Source organism: Tenrec ecaudatus, chromosome 7 (assembly GCF_050624435.1).
Source record: "Tenrec ecaudatus isolate mTenEca1 chromosome 7, mTenEca1.hap1, whole genome shotgun sequence".
Taxonomy (NCBI): domain Eukaryota; kingdom Metazoa; phylum Chordata; class Mammalia; order Afrosoricida; family Tenrecidae; genus Tenrec; species Tenrec ecaudatus.
The window spans coordinates 149,446,997-149,463,444 of NC_134536.1; the positions used below are offsets into that span (position 1 = coordinate 149,446,997).

General features: G+C 43.3%; 1 pseudogene; it reads left to right on the top strand.

Moving 5' to 3' along the window:
* The first annotated feature begins 16,039 nt into the window (after positions 1-16,039).
* Positions 16,040-16,194, top strand: LOC142453869 (U1 spliceosomal RNA; annotated as a pseudogene).
* The last annotated feature ends 254 nt before the right edge of the window (positions 16,195-16,448 follow it).

Below are 16,448 nucleotides of genomic sequence, written 5' to 3' on the forward strand. Positions count from 1 at the left end.
TAGGTATTCAGTCTGAAAAGTTCCGATAGTTGTCTATTCCTATGTAACTGGCACTCCAAATGAGAGGGGGGATGTTTATAACATCACAGAAAGTTCCTTCATGCCCCCTTTCTGGTTAATCCCTCTCTGTCCCTAAGAATCACTAGTGAGTTTTGCCTGGTTTAGAATTTTCTACAAAGGAAATCATACACATTAACTCTTTGGTCTCTGAATTTCCTTATCCCATAACATAATGTTGTTGAGATGGTTCTGCTTAGCCTTGGTGAACCAAGGCAGAATTTCTTTTTATGGCTGAGTAGTATTTCTGTTGTCTGAATATACCCTGACTCACTGGTCCTTTCTCTAAGTAGTTGTTGTTTGGGTGAGTGTGTGGAGGATCTTGATGGTTTGAGGGCTGTAGACCATCCTGTGCACTTGAAGATGCCATCAGTGAGTTCAGAGGACAGTCTGCTTTGCTGTCATCATGGGCCTCGAAGGCCTAAGAGTTACCGGTGATAAACAGCCCCAGATTGACCTGTTAATTTTATTGAATTAATTTTCTCCACTGCTGTTAGCCTGGTGCTGTAGGCACACTTTCTGCTCACAAAGTGCTTGCAGGTAGTGTTTTCTTCCTATTTTTTGCCTTCTGTGTTTCACCAGTCTAGCTAGCCAAATGTCTTAGACTCATGTAACCAACAAAGAGCAGTTGTCAGAGGCATGCTCCTGTCACATGAGGACTGTGACTCTGATTGGGGCTGCTTTGATCTTTTTTTCCCCCCTGTTCATATTTCTTGCTCCTCTGCCAGTTCCAGATGGTTGAATTTGCTCCTGAATTGCACCCTTCTGCACAACTGGGACCTCTGAGCTCCAGCTTCCTCTCTACTCTGACAACAGACTCCCCATACCTTTGCCTGACTCACATCTCTGTCTATTGGCTAGCTCCAGTCAGGCCTTACACCCTCCATCACCTAAGAGCAGCAGTTCTCAATCTGTGGGTTGCGACCCCTTTGGAGGTCAAACGACCCTTTCACAGGGGGTACCCGATGCATAACAGTAGCAAAATTACATTTATGAAGTCACAAAAAAAATAATTTCATGGTTGGGGAGTCACCGCAACATGAGGGTCGCGGCATTAGGAAGGTTGAGAACCTCTGCCTAAGAGTCTCTCCCCCACAGTCTCAACACCGCCCCCCCACCAATCCTCATACTTCCACACTGAAACTTGTTCGCATCCATGAGCCATGAGTGTGGCTCCCAGATACTGGCTCAGTTGTTTCCTCATGCCTTACTGTGGCTCATGTCTCTGGGCGCAGGCACCTTCCAAAGTGAGCGTCTACACAGGTGCCAGGTTATGGATTCTAGGACTGGCCAGTTTCCCTCCTCCCTCACACCTGGTTCCTATCCCACCACTACCGTATACGGGCATAAATGAAATACGTTACCCTCATAACAGAGCAGGGAGTCTTTTAATATTTCCCCTCTTGCTGGAAAAAGTACAAAAAATGAAAGGTATTAACTACGAAGAAGCATCCCATGTCTCACATTTTGCATCATCTAATAAGTTGACCAGCGGCCCTGGTTTTCCTGGGACTCTCTCTTTTGCTTTAGATACTACAAATCCTGCTTCCTGGGAAACCACTTTGCCAGTGGACAAATCTAGCCTTCATGGAACCCAACACTACGGAATGATGTTGAAAACTCAGCCTGGTTTTCCTTGGAAGCCCTTCTTGCACTTATCTCACCAGTTGAAGAAATCATCTGTAACTTCCAACAGCATTTATTAACCCAGAGAAAATATGAACTCGACTTTTAAAGAGTCCGCCTATCAAAGTGCTTCGTCAGCTGCATGCCTCTTGTTTTCAGTACTTCGGTGTTAGGTGGAGGGCAGATCTGAGAGCATGCTCGCAGGATCTCCCTCCCCAGAGAGTTCAGTTATTCACTTGCTCATGTCTGGAACTTAACACAGTGTGGAAGTACGGAAGCTTCAGTCACTGTGCTCGCAGGACGTGTATAATGACCACAATGGGACCCTCTACGAGGGAACATTTACTCCATCTCCCCACTCTCAGGAAGTGCCAGCTTGTAGGAAATCTTTCTCTTGGAAAAGCTCCTAAAGAGAGCAAAACAAAGAAAAAGAGCCCTCTAGACTTCTCCTTCAAGAGCATGTTCCCAGACAACAGCGGGTCCATGATCCCTCTGACACACTGTTGGGATTGACAGGCTCTTTGTCTGGTGTTTCCTCAACTTTGGGAGAAGAACATGGTTCTACCATAGAGACTTACGTTGCTATCAAGAAAATAATTTCTTCTAGCAGATAGCTGAGATTCAGAGAAAGCTTTTATTTATTTATTTATTTTTGCTCAATAACTGTGTTTTTAAAATCATTTTATTGGGGGCTCATACAACTCTTATCCCAAGCCATACATACATCAATTGTGTCGAGCACATTTGCATATTCATTGCCCTCATCATTCTCAAAATATTTGCTCTCCACTTAAGCCCTTGGTGTCAGCTCCTCATTTCCTCCCTCCCCCCATGAACCCTTGATAAGTTGTAAATTATTATTATTTTGTCATATCGTACACAGTTTGATGTCTCCCTTCACCCACTTTTCTGTTGTCTGGACCCCAGGGAAGAGGTTATATGTAAATCCCTATAATTGGTTCCCCCTTTCCCACTCACCTTCCCTCCACCCTCCGTTATCACCACTTTCACCCTGGTCCTGAAGGGATCATCTGTCCTGCATTCCCTGTGTTTCTGGTTCCTATCTGCAACAGTGTACCTTCTCTGGTCTAGCCAGATTTGTAAGGTAGAATTGGGATCATGATAGTGGGGGGAAGGAAGCATTTAAGAATTAGAGGAAAATTGTATGTTTCATTGTTGCTACACTGCATGCTGACTGGCTCATCTCCCCTTGACCCTTCTGTAAGGGGGTGCCCCATTACTTACAGATGGGCTTTGGGTCTCCACCCCACACTCCTCATTTACAGTGATATGATTTTTTGTTCTTTGATGCCTGATACCTGATTCCTACAACACCCCATGGTCACACAGGCTGGTGTGCTTCTTCCATGTGGACTTTGTTGCTTCTGAGCTAAATGGCTGCTTGTTTACCTGCAAGCCTTAAAGACCCCAAATGCTATAGCTTTTGATAGCCGGGCACCATCAGCTTTCCACTGCATTTGCCTATGCACACATTTGTCTTCAGCAATCATGTCGGTAAGGTGTGCATCATGGAATGCCAATGTAATAGAACAAAGTGTTCTTGCATTGAGGGAGTACTTGAATAGAGGTCCAGTGTCCATCTGCTGCCTTAAAAAAACCCCTATAAATATATGCATGTAGATCTATTTCCCCACTATCCTATATAAATATATCTACATATGTACATGCCTTTATTTAGACCTCTATAAATGCCCGTTTGCCTCCAAGTTCTTTCCTCTCTTTCCTTTTACTTTCCTCTTGTCCCACTATCATGCTCAGCTTTCATTTGGGGTTCAGTAATTTCTTTTGGTTACATTGCCCTTGATGAATCCCTACCAGGCCTCTTCCACCCTCCTTGCCACTAATTTTGGATCACTTATTATTCCCTTGTCCCTGGGTTGGTCAACACCACCTCCTTTTCCTCACCCCACCCTCTTCCATGTCCCCCTGAAACCATTGGTCCCATTGTTTTCTCCACCAGATTATTTATTCAGAGGAGCTTATCTAGATAGACCTGCAGAGATGTTAACATGAACAAAAAGCAAGGCATAGCAAGACACAGCGACAAAGGAGAACACAATGATGACGACAACAAAGAAAACCAATGATAAATAAATAAATGAAAAGAAAAAATAAAGAAAAGAAAAACCTGTAAATAGATCAAGGTCTTTTTGTTGACCGCTAGGAGTGTCCTCCAGTTGAGTTCAATGGGGTGCCATGCTCTGGCCCCAAAGTCCATCCTTTGCATTCCCTTGGGAGCTCCCTGTTCTGCTCCCCCTGCTGCTCTGCAGCACGACCTTAGTGTTTTGCTTCATTGTGCTGGGGTCAGACCAGGCCAATCCAGACACTGAGTGACCAGTGTTGTCCTTGGCAGGGCCATGGGTCAGTGAGGGACGTCGTGTCTCAGTGGGATCAGCCATATGGTCTACTCTGTGCATTGGCTGTTCTGAGTGGAAATACTGTCCTCAAGTCTTGGTGGGTCAGGATGTGCTCCATTCTCTCTTCCTTCCCTTTCATTTGCTCCCATGTGCTCTGATCAGACACGTCCCTCCTTGAGCTGCAGCTTCAGTGCTGTCCTCTAAAGTAAATTCTTCTGGGCAGAGGGGTGGTTTTCCATGTAGCTGGGCTTGGGGCGGGGCCCTCAGACCCCTCCACTGTCTCCCTTCTCCATGCAGGCATGCTGCATTTGCATCCTGGGACACTGGATTTAAGTCTGGTCCCTCTTTCCCTGTGGATATATAAACAATACCCTCCCCTTGGGTGGATTAGTACCCTGTTCCCCCACTACATATTTCTATCCTTTTTTTCCCCTTTCCTCCCTACTTCTCCTTTTTAGTTGGCTACCATATGTATCCCTGGATTTTGTCTGGCCCCTGCCATACTACCTGGACCTCATCTCAGGAATGGTTGCATACCGTAGCTTTTGCCCTGTGCCCCTTTTGCATTTTTTTAAACTTACCTCAGCAAACTTATGTTGTATTTGACCTTTTGTACTTGGCTTACTTCTCTTGCATAATTTCCTCCAGTTCTTGCCATGCGTTGATATGCTTCATGCATTCGTCCCTCCTTTTTAGCAATACATAGTACTCCATTGTATGTATGTACCACAGTTTTTTTAATCCATTCATCTGTTGATGGAAATTTAGGTTGTTTCTACCTCCTTGCAATTGTGAAATGTGTCATGATGAACACTGGAGCACAGATATTGGCCGTGGTTTGTTTCTTGCCTCTTCTGGGTATATGCCCAACAGGGAGATTGCTGGGTCATATGGTAGCTCAATTTCCATCTGTTTTAGAAATTGCCAAATTGATTTCCATAGTGGCTATACATACCTAAGGTCCACCAGTAGAGGATGAGCATTCCTGTCTCCCCACAGCCCCTCCAATACTTGTTGCTTTCTGATTTTTTGAATTGCGCTATCTTTGAGGGTGTTAGCTGATATCTCATAGTTGCTTTAATTTGAATTTCTCTTATGACTAATGATCAGGAATGTTTGCTCATATGTTTATTGGTCATTTGGATTTCTGACTCTGTGAAACTTTTTTTCAGGTCCTTTGCCCACCTCCTCAGTGGGCAGTTAGTTCTTTTCTTTGGGGAAGTTAGCAGAGTATTGTAGAGTTTAGTAATAAGGCCTTTGTCTGATGTGTCATTGCTAAAGATGTTTGCCCAGTCCATCGACTCTCTTATTACTCTTTGGGTGAATTCTTTCAATGTACACAGGTGTTTTATCTTCAGTATATTCCAGTTGTCATTTTGTGCCTCCTCTGTGTTTGTGTCCTTCCCTATTTCTGATAGCCTGTGTATTCCTTGTGCCAAAGTTCTCAAGGTGGTCCCTATTCACTCATTGATGGCCCTAATAGTTTGGAGTTTTACTTCAAGGTCTGTGATTCACCTTGAGTTTATTTTTGTGCATGGAGTGAGATAGGTCTTGCTTCATTTTTCTGCAGGTAGATATCCATTTTTTTCCAGCACCACTTGTTGAAGAGGGCATCTGCTTCCCATTGGATATTTTTTTGGGCTCTTATCAAAGATCAATTGTCTGTATGCTGATTATTTGATTTCTGGGTTTTCAGTTATTTTCTATTGGTCTGAGTATCTGTCTTTATACCAGTACTATGTGTTTTTGACAACTGTGGCTGTATAATATATGTGCTAAAGTCAGGTAAAGCAAGCCCTCCCACTGTATCCTCCTTCTTGAGGATTTCTCTGCTAATTCTGGGTTTCTTCCCTCTCCATATGAAGTTGGTAATTAGTTTTTCCATTTCTTTGAAGAAAGATGAGGGTAATTGTATCAGGATTGCGTTAAATTTATATAGTGCCTTGGGCAGAACTGACGTCTTTACTATATTGAGCCTTCCAATCCATGAGCATGGGATATTCTTCCATTTGTTGAGGTCACCATTGGTTTCTTGTAATAGTGTTTTATAATTTTCCTCATAGAGATCTTTTGTTCTTTTAGTCAGGTATATCCCTAGATATTTCAATTTGTGCTTGGCTATTGTGAAGGGTACCACCTTTTTGATCCCCTCTTCTGTGGTTTTGTCTGATGTGTATAGCAGTCAGATAGACTTCTGTTTGTTGATCTTGTATCCTGCCACTCTGCCATATTCCTCGATTGCTTCCAACACACCACTTGTAGAGTTTAGGGGATTATTGATGTATAGAATCATATCATCTGCAAATAATGATAATTTTGCCTCTTTCTACCCTAGATGAATATTTTGTGTCTTTTCTTTGTCTCATGTTGTTAGCTAGGACCTCCAGTATGATGTTAAATAGGAGTGGGGACAAGGGGCATCCTTGTCTGGTCCATTTTTCAGTGGAATTGTTTTCATCTTTTCTCCATTGACTACCACGTTGGCTGTTGGTTTTTCATATATAGCTTGTATAATATCGAGGACTTTTCCTTTTATTCTTATCTTCTTGAGCGTCTTAAACAGGAACGTGTGTTGGAGTTTTTCGAATGCTTTTTCCACATCTATCAATATTATCATGTGGTTCTTATCATTTTTCCTCCTAATGTGGTGAATAATACTGATGGTCTTTTGTATGTTGAACCACCCCTGCATCTGTGGTATGAATCTGACTTGGTCACCGTGGATTATTTTTTATATGCTTTTATATTCTATTGGCCAGTATTTTGTTAAAGATTTTTGAATCAATGTTCATTAGGGGTATTAGTCTGTAGTTCTCAATTCTTGTGGGATCTTTGCCCACTTTAGGTAGCAGAGTTATACTAGCTTCATAGAAAGAGTTTGGAAGTTTTCCTTCTTTCTCTATGTTCTGGAAGAGTTTGTGTAGGATTGGTGTCAGGTTTTCCCTGAATGCTTGGTAGAATACTCCTCTGATGTCATATATCCTGGGGGATTTTTGTTGGTAATCCCTTAATAATCTTGTCTATTTCTTCCATTGCAATGGGTCTGTTGAGGTTCTTGACATCCATCTGGAATAGTCTAGGGAGGGATTGTGTTCCCAAATATTTGTCCATGTCTTCCAAGTTCTTGAATTCATTAGAGTATAGGCCTTCATAGTACTGTGTAATTATCCTTTTAATTTTAGTATGGTCCATTGTAATGTCCCCTGTTTCATCCATCATCATTGCAGTTGACGTTTGCTTCTTCCTTTCCTTGGTTAGGTCTATCAATTCTGTTAATTCTTTCCATAGTTTTCTAGTTTACCCTCACCTGTATCTCAGCTTTGGTTTTTATTATTTCTATTCTCTTGCTGCTAATAGAATTGTTCTGTTGACTCTGCTCTAATTTATGTAAATTTTGTGCCAGCATATCATCCACGACTCTCTTTTCTTTTCATATGTGCATTTATTGCTATCAGGCTTCTTCTGTTAAGTGCCTTTGCTGTATCTCAAAGGTTTTGGTATGTCATATTTTCATTCTCATTGGTGTTTAGAAACTTTCTTATTTCATCTCTGATCTGGGTCAATACCTAATCCTTTTGCAATGGAGGATTATTCATCCTCCAGTTGTTTACCCTTGTTTTCTACATCGAGGGGAGTGGACTGGAGGCCGATAGTGGCTTGTGACGGGTAAGAAAGGGAGAGGAGAAGAAAAGGAGTGAGGAAGAAGAAAACAAGGATGGGAGCAAAAATGACAAGGAAACTAACACTCACACAAAAAAATTGCACATACTAAACAAAAGTAAAAACAGTAAAAAAAACAAAACAAAAAACGAAAACAACAGAAAAGGAAAACTGAATCTGCTGAGACTGGCAGGAAAGAGAGAAGAGTTAGAAGGATTGGAGAAACAAAAAAAGTGAAAGAATAAAAAGAAAGAAAGAGAAAATATAGTGAAGGTCAGAAAAAACAGCTAAAGAGGTAGCTGAATCCCATGCTGTGCTATGCATTGCACTGCCTCATCCCATGTGCAGCGCTATGACAGGGGGCAGGCTGTAGCCCTCCTCACAGGGGAGTTGCCCTGTAGCCCTCCCCACAAGGTGAGCAGAGTTGCCCTAGGCAGAGGGTAGGGGGTCTGGAAACCATCAGTGGCATGTGGAAGGAAAGAGAGGGAGAGAGAAAGGAGAAAAGAATAAAAAGAGAAGAAATAAATAAAAAAGAGAAAGAAGGGGCAAAACACAACTGTGCTCACTAAGATTGGCTGTGATGGTCAAGAGAGAAGAAAGAGAGGAGGAGAAAATAAAGTATAAAGAGATAGCTGATCCCTGATTGCCTGAATGTGGGGCTGGAGGGGTTTAAACCCTGCCCCATGATGGCAGGTTGGTGTGTCCTTTAATGCAGGGACCCAGTGGTTTTGGCTGGAATTGCCCTACATGGCAAGATCACCTTAGAGGTCCGATGGAGGTTTCCTCAGCAGCGCAGCACACTGTAGGATGGCTGTCACGGCTGCCTTGTGTGGTGTGCAGCACTCCCACAGAAGGCAGGCTGGAGTTCCCCCTGCTATTAAGTTGATTTGCCCTAGGAAGTGGGTAGTGGCTTGGAAGCCAGCAGTGGCGTATGATAGGAAAGAGAGGGAGAGAAGAGGAAAAAGAGAGAACAAGAAGAAAAGAGAAAGAAACCAAAAAACCCCAATCGAAACCAGAGCCCATTGAGATTGACTGTGGTGGGAAAGATAGAAAGGCAAGAGAATAAAGAAACGAAGAAATAGAGTGATAAGTAAGGAGATAACTGAGACTTGATCACCTGACCATGGGGCTGGAGTTCCAACTCTTCCTAAAGGTAACGGGGCGGTGTGCTCGCTTGATGTAGGGTTCCACAGATGCTGTGTAGGATTACTCTTGAAGGCAAGATTGCAACAGTGGCTAGGTGTCAGTTCTCACTGCAACATTAAGCACTGGAGTTCACTGGTATACCTTACTTGTGCTGTATGTAGCACTACAGCAGGGTTGGGGGGTGGGGTGTTCCCTCAGTCCCCTGCAGGGCCCCAGGACAGGCAGGACCTCCCCAGCTGTGTGTTGAATCACTGTGAAGAAGCTGGGCTTATTGTCCTATCTAGACTGCTGGTGCCCTACTAGATCAGAGGATTTTAAACCCGCGCACCCCTCCCCCCATGTTTAGCTAGAATAGAATTAAATTAAATGATTTCTCTGCCTCTGGGCTCCAGCTCTGAACTCTGTTATAAGCTTAGACTTGCTTCAGCGGGTCTTTGTTATTGCAGAAGGCCTCCAAGCCCTGTAGCTAAATGCTGGCATTCCTTAGCATGGGCTCTTTATCCCGATTTATGTTAAGGGACCACTTCTACGTGCTTCCTTGGAGCTGAGCAATGAGCCTTGGATTTGCAGTTTTTACCAAGAATATATATTCTCACTTTTTAAAATATAATGCTTGTGAGGTGCCCTGATTTGGGGGCCGTCATGCTGACCCCCAGAGGGGGAGATCCAGCTCATCAGCGGGTTGTTTCCTTCTCGACCAACTGGAACTGAATTTCCCTCTGGACTATAACTAGCCACCTGTTTTCTCCCACACTGCCATCTACCTCAGGTAAATTTCTGCTTTTTCTTCTACTCCAAGTTAGGGCTACCCATCTCCCCTACTCCACAGGCTATGAGTTCAAGGCAGCTAACCGCTGGGAGAGCTCTGGTGTGGGGTTCTTCTTGTATCTGGCATTATGTCCCTTTTAGGGTGTCATCTTGGAGAAGCCGCTGTAAAATGGTGGGGGTAGCTCTTCAGCTGGAGCACGTGAGCCCAGCTCACTGAACCCAGTGTGTTTCAGTGCATTCTTGGTTCACTTTGTGAGTGGAACTCACACACAAAAAAGGGATTCAGGATGGACCCTAGTACTGTAGTTCTAATTTCAAGACTCTACCTCCAAGTTTCCTTCACCTTACCTCAATTTTTTGCTCTGCAGTAGGAGCTCCGGGCAGGTGAGTTTTAACTAGATGCCAATTTCCCAGCAATCCTGCAGATAAAGCTTTTAAAAGGCAAATCCAGAACTGTTGAAATGGAGTGAGCTGTGGAACAAAGGCTGAATTTTATACAAATAGGTGTAGCTTAAAGGGACCCTGGTGGTGTAGTAGTTATGCATTGGGCTGCTAACCGCAAGGTCCACAGTTCAAAACCACCAGCAGCTCCATGGGAGACAGACAGGTTTTCTGCTCTGGTAAACAGTTACAGTGTTGGAAACCCACAGGGGCAGTTCTACCCTGTCTTATACGGTTGCTATGTGTGGTAGTTACATAGACTATCAAGTGTGAAGGGGTGGAGTTTAGCCTGTCAATCAGGTCATTGCTTGATGTCCTCATTTGGAAGTGCTATCGAGATAAATAGCTCAGTGGAGGTGGGACACATAGACTCTCTTGTTGGTATTCCTGATGACAACACACATGGGGTTACGCTAGAACCCTGGAGCTGAAGGAGCCACATGGAGACCCATGCCAGTGCTGAGATATTTACACTACCACTAGATCCATAAGACTTTCACCCACTTCCCTGTGATCTGCCTGCATTAGGCATCATTGCATGCATTGTGTGTGTCTGAAGAGGAATATTGGTATCAGACATATAGGCTAATATCAGACTTATGAACTTGATCTGGACAGGGCTAGGATGTCTTTTCAGTATACAATTTCTCTTTTATATAAAGCTCTTTCTTATACACATAAGTGTCTATGAATTTGCTTCTCTAGACTACCCGATATGAATCGGCATTGACTCAATGGTAGTGACTGTGAGTTTTTGAGTTTGAGGAGTATCTTGAGGTTAGGGCAGCAGAGTGACAGTTCATGAAAAATTAGGGCAGAAAGTGATTTGAGGGGCAGAAGGAGAAGTAGCTGGATGAAGAAAAAGGAGTGTTCTGGACACATATATACATACACAAGGCCATGCAACTTTCATTTTTGTACTTCTCCAACCATGGGTCATAGTTCATTCATTCATTGCCCTCAAGCCAATGTCAATCATAGTAACCCTATAGGACAGAGTAGAACTGCCCTTGTGAGTTTCCGAGACTATGTCTTTATAGGCATAGAAACAATAAACATATATTGTAAATGGGACCAGTGAGATTCTTTAAGGACACTGGAGTTATACCAGGGAAAGCCCCCACCCCTCGCCACAACCCTACAAATAAAATTAAAGCTATTTATTTATTACAAAACAACCTTATCACCTTCAAAGTACTCTCCATTATACTTAAAACATTTGTCAAATCTGCATTCTTGGAAACATTTTTTAAACTCTGGATGATGGAAAGCACCTCCCTATTTTTTCCTTCACCTCTTCTAAGTCAACAAATTACTTTTCTTTCATGTCTCTCTTCACTTGTGGAAACAAAAAGAAATCGCACAGAGTGAGGTCAGGTAAGTAAGGTATGTGGGGCTAGAGAGGCATGCTGTTTTCCCCCCAGAACTGGCACACTGAGATGACTGCATGAGCAGGTGCATTTTTGTGGTACCAAAACCAGTCCCCCATCTGCCACATCTTTTTGTCACACACTGTTACACTATCATTTCAGAACCTCTAAACAGAAGCTTGATTAACAGTCTGACTTGGTGGAACGAACTTCAAATGTACTATCCCACTCACAAAAACAACAACAACAACAAATAAGCATGTGTGTGTGTGTGTGTGTGTGTGTGTGTAGCACCCTCATATATCACCTGGGTTTGAATTTTGGCTTCAATACTTAACACCTTTATGTCCCCAGGCAAGAACTCCCTCTGCCCCTCAGTGTCTTCTTCTGTATCACCTGCTTTGTCTCTCTCCAGTTTTCTTGGAAGGATAAACAATTAGAATGACATGAGAATGTTTGAAGACTATAGCTCTCCATAAAGGGTAGTGAGTAAACCAATGTTTATAAAACAATTGGAAGCTTGAAGGATGCTTTCTTTGCTTCATCCCTTATATTACTATTATTGCTATTGTTGTTATTACTGAACAAACCATCAGAGAAACTGATTATGTGAAGAAGAATGTTGCATCAGGATTAGAGGAAGGCTTAGTAACAGCCTGTGATATGCAGAGGACACAACCTTGCCTGATGAATGCGAGGAGGAATTGAAGCACTTCAATAAAAGGTTGCCACCTGCAGTATGTATTACAACTCAATTCAAGGAAGATCAAACTCTTCACAAATGAACCAATAGATAACACCATGGGAAATGGAGAAAAGGTTGAAGTTGTCAAAGATTTTGTATTGCTTGGATCCACAATCAGCGCTCATGGAACCAGCAGCGAAGAGATCAAATGAACGGTTGCATTAGGTAAATCTGCTACATGGAGCCCCTTTAGGGTATTGAAGAGCAAGGATGCTACTTCGAAGACTAAGGTATGCCTGACTCCAACAAGTCAGGGTAGTTTAGACTTCTTAATATGCATGTGAATGTTGGACATTGACTAAGGAAGACCTTAGAAGAACTGATGCACTGATGAAACACACAATATTCCTCTTATTCTTTGAGGCTTTCTCACCCCCACTATCAGACCCCAATCCTGTCTTTTAGTTCTGGCTAGACTGGAGCATGTACACTGGTACAGATAAGAGCTCACAACACATGGAATCCAGGTCCGATAAGTCCCTCAGGATCAGAAATGCGAGTAGTGATATCAGGAGGGTCGGGTAGAGGGAAAGATGGAGATACAATTGATGTATAGAATGTTATGAGCCATAAGAGCCCCCAATAAAATGATTAAGAAAATAAATAAATAAACCCCTTAGGAACAGAAGTGGGAGTATTGACACCAGGCAGGTAAGGGGAAGATGGGTGGAGGAGGGGAGGAAGGTGAAACCGATTACAAGGATAGACACATTAACCCCCACCCCACCGCCCTGCGGGATGAACATGGGGAAAGGGAGACAGTGATTGGCGTAAGATATGGAAATAATAGTCATTTATACTTTATCAAGGGGTTACAAGGGGTGGGGAGTGAGGATAAAAAGAGGAGCTGATACCAAGGTCTCAAATAGAAAGTAAATGTTTAGAGCCCCCAATAAAATGATCTTTCAAAAAGAAGAAGAATGGATGCACTTGAATTGTGGTGTTGGTAAAGAATATTGAAAGTACCAGGGACTGCAGAAACTGTATGCCAATCTGTGCTGGAAGAAGTTAGGCCAGAGTGCTCCTTAGAGGCAAGGATGCCAAGACTTTGTCTCAAATACTTTGGACGTGGTGTCAGGAGAGTGACGTTTGGTGAAGAGAGGAAGGCCCTTGAGGAGATGGATTGACACAGTGGCTCCATCGATGGGCTCGGGCAGAGGAACAATGATAAGAATGGCGCAGGTCTGTGCAGTGTGTCATTCTGTTGTGCACAGGGTCTCTCTGGGCCGGAGCCAACGCCGTGGCACCGGGCTGTTGTTGTTGTTGAAGGAGTGACAAAACATCTATCATCACGCATCAGGGAGAAACATGTTTGCATTCTCTGAATTATACCTAAGTGCTTGAATTTTCTGAATTATTAAGTGTTCGTGAGAACAGGTTGTTCCGTTAGCTTCCTTCCTGCTGGTCTTCACTCTATAAAGCAAGTGGATGTGTTTGCTTCTCAATAGAGCAGCTATATTACATGACAAGTTGTGTTTTTTAGGAGGAATTTCTTCCACTTAAAACTCTGAAATCCCCCCTCCCCCCGCCTATATGTTGTTAGTACTGCCAGGGCACGCACACACACACACACACACACAGACACACACACACACGAGATATGCAATGATGGTTCAAGAAATGAGGCTACATTTTGGGAATATAAGTCCCTGAAACACAAATTCCCCACTTCTTTGGTCTAATTCTGGCTCTTGGGCTGATACGTTGTGGGAAAAGTTGTGAGGCTCTATTCCAGTTTGTAGATCCCAATTGTCTACATGACTCTACTTTCCTTTCCTTGCCCCTGGAGTAAGTCCTTTCCTCTCCCATCTCCACACCTACACACTTCTCCTTCTGAATTTTAGTAAGTGCTGTAGGCAGTTGGGCTTAGGAGGGACCACCCCATACTACCTTAATCCTGAAGGGCCTTGGGAATCCAGAAAGAAAGAATCGCCGGTCAGCAGCCGCAGACTCAAGGGTGTGGACACATAGTGACACAGCGGCTATTAATTCAGTGATGGGAAATGGTACTTCTCCCGCTGATGAAAAATGATGTAAGTTGTCAGTTTTTCCTTTATAAAAGGTGGTTTTCTTGCCCAGATCAGTCAACTCCTCTCCCCCAAAGCCTTGGAGCTTCTACCTGTCCTTTTCAGGAGGAGGGCGTCTTTTCTAGAATTTGAATTGGGTCAGGGCCAGTGTGGTATAGACATCGGACGACTGGTCTTGATGGGAGGACTGTCTTTACCATAGACAGCTTCCCTTCCCCACCTCGCTGCTGTTCATAGTGCATGACTTTATTTCAAACAAAATGTATTTAAATGTACCACTGAAGACAAGTTCTCTCAGTAATACACTTACTTTAGTCTTAGGGGTCCTTTAAAAATGTCCAATTAAAATAGTGGCTTCTGAGGGAATCTCTGGGGCAAATTAAATTCAAAGCTGAAAGGTTATCCCTGAAGATTATGGTGGGTGTCCTTTGGGTATCCAAAAGGGTAAACTTGAGAGATTTCTCAAACAAACAAAAGACAGCCATGGAACCTTATTAAGAAGAAGGTTTAAAATTTTGTTTTCCCAATAGTTATATTGAAATATAATTCACATATCGTACACTTCCATAGTTTAGTCATATTTACAAAGAGTTGTATATAGTTCACAACAATCAGTTCTAGAACATCCTCCCCTGTCCTGTATTCATTATTTCTCCCATTTCCCTCCAACCTCCCCTCCCCTATCCTGTTAAAAGCCATTACACCAATGATTGTCTCTATACACCCACCCTTCCTATGCATCATAAACTGATACCAAAAACTCCCAAAATGAAACAGTAAATATTAAGAGGGGGTACCCAGAAAAAAGCTCCGGTGGGTGGAGCTTTCCTAGGACACATTTTTCCCACTAGGGAAGTATGTTAGTCCGGGTTGACTAGAGAAGCAAATTCATAGACATGCTTATGTGTATAAGAAAGAACTTTGTATCAAGGAGTGTTGTACTTTAAGAAAACATCTCAACCCAGTCCAGATCAAGTCCATAAGTCTGATATTAGCCCTCACGTCCAACACCAGCCTATAAATTCCTCTTCAGATTCACACAACATATGCAATGATGCTGAATACAAGAAGATCACAGCCTAGTGGAAAATCTTGTGGATCCAGAGGCAGTGGAAGCCTCTCAGTTCTGGTGTGGATCTCCATGTGGCTCCTGCAGCTTCAGGGCGCTGGCTCCATCATTGTAGCTCCATGTGGCTTGTCAATAGGAATCTTCCACAGAGAGAGTGTGTGTCCTGCCTCCAGGGAGGAAGACAGGGCTTTCCAGAGTCCTCAGGAGAAGGCCATGCCCATAGAGATGCATAATTGGCTTTGACCTGATCGACAGGCTAGACTCTACCCCTTCAGATGACAGATGATGTAACTGTCACAGTGAGGATCCAGCAACTCACTCTGAGTTAGTGCACCCAGTGGCTTTGCTTGGGAAGGTTCCCTCTGGTCACAATTATTTTTTTCTAAAAGCAGTTTCACTTGAACCTCGTTTTTTTGTGATGGCCGATTTATGAGAATAGGGTGCAGCTGTGAAATTTTGTTTCCTTCTCGGAAAAGATGCCGCAGAAACTGTTGTGATTCTGAACACAGCTTACAAGGACAGCGCTATGGGAAAACTGAAGTGTACCAGAGTTTTCTCATTTCAAAAAAGGTGAAATGGTGATTGGTGACAAACCTCATTCTGGACATCTGTCAACTTCCCAAACAGATGAAAATGTCAACTCGTAGTGCATTTGGAATTCATTCCACCAGGTCAGGCTATTACTCAAGCTTTCTATTTAGAAGTTCTGAAAAGATTGCCTAACAGTGTGTGACAAAAAAAGGCCTGATTTGATACTTACCTGGAAGGGGAGATACCAGGATCACGAAGGTAGTTTTCCCAGGGCAAGGTTTATCCATTGCACTCTGGATGTGCTGATTTCCCCAAATGTGAGAAATTTGACTGAATAGTTTGTGGTAGTGGGAGGCTGCGTTCGCGCTCTCCCCCAAAGGAGAAAAAAGACCTGATTTGTGGCAGACTGGTTTGGGCACCACGACAATGCATTTCTCATGCAGCCGTCTCAGTGTGCCAGTGTTTGGCAAAATCAGCATGCCTCTCTTGCCCCATGCACCAAACTCAGCTGACCTTGCTCCTGCCACTTCCTTTTGTTTCCGTGAATGAAGAGGGACATGAAAGGACAGCAATTTGACAACTTAGAAGAGGTGAAGAAAAAAGTGAGATGCTGTCAGCCAACCAAAGAGA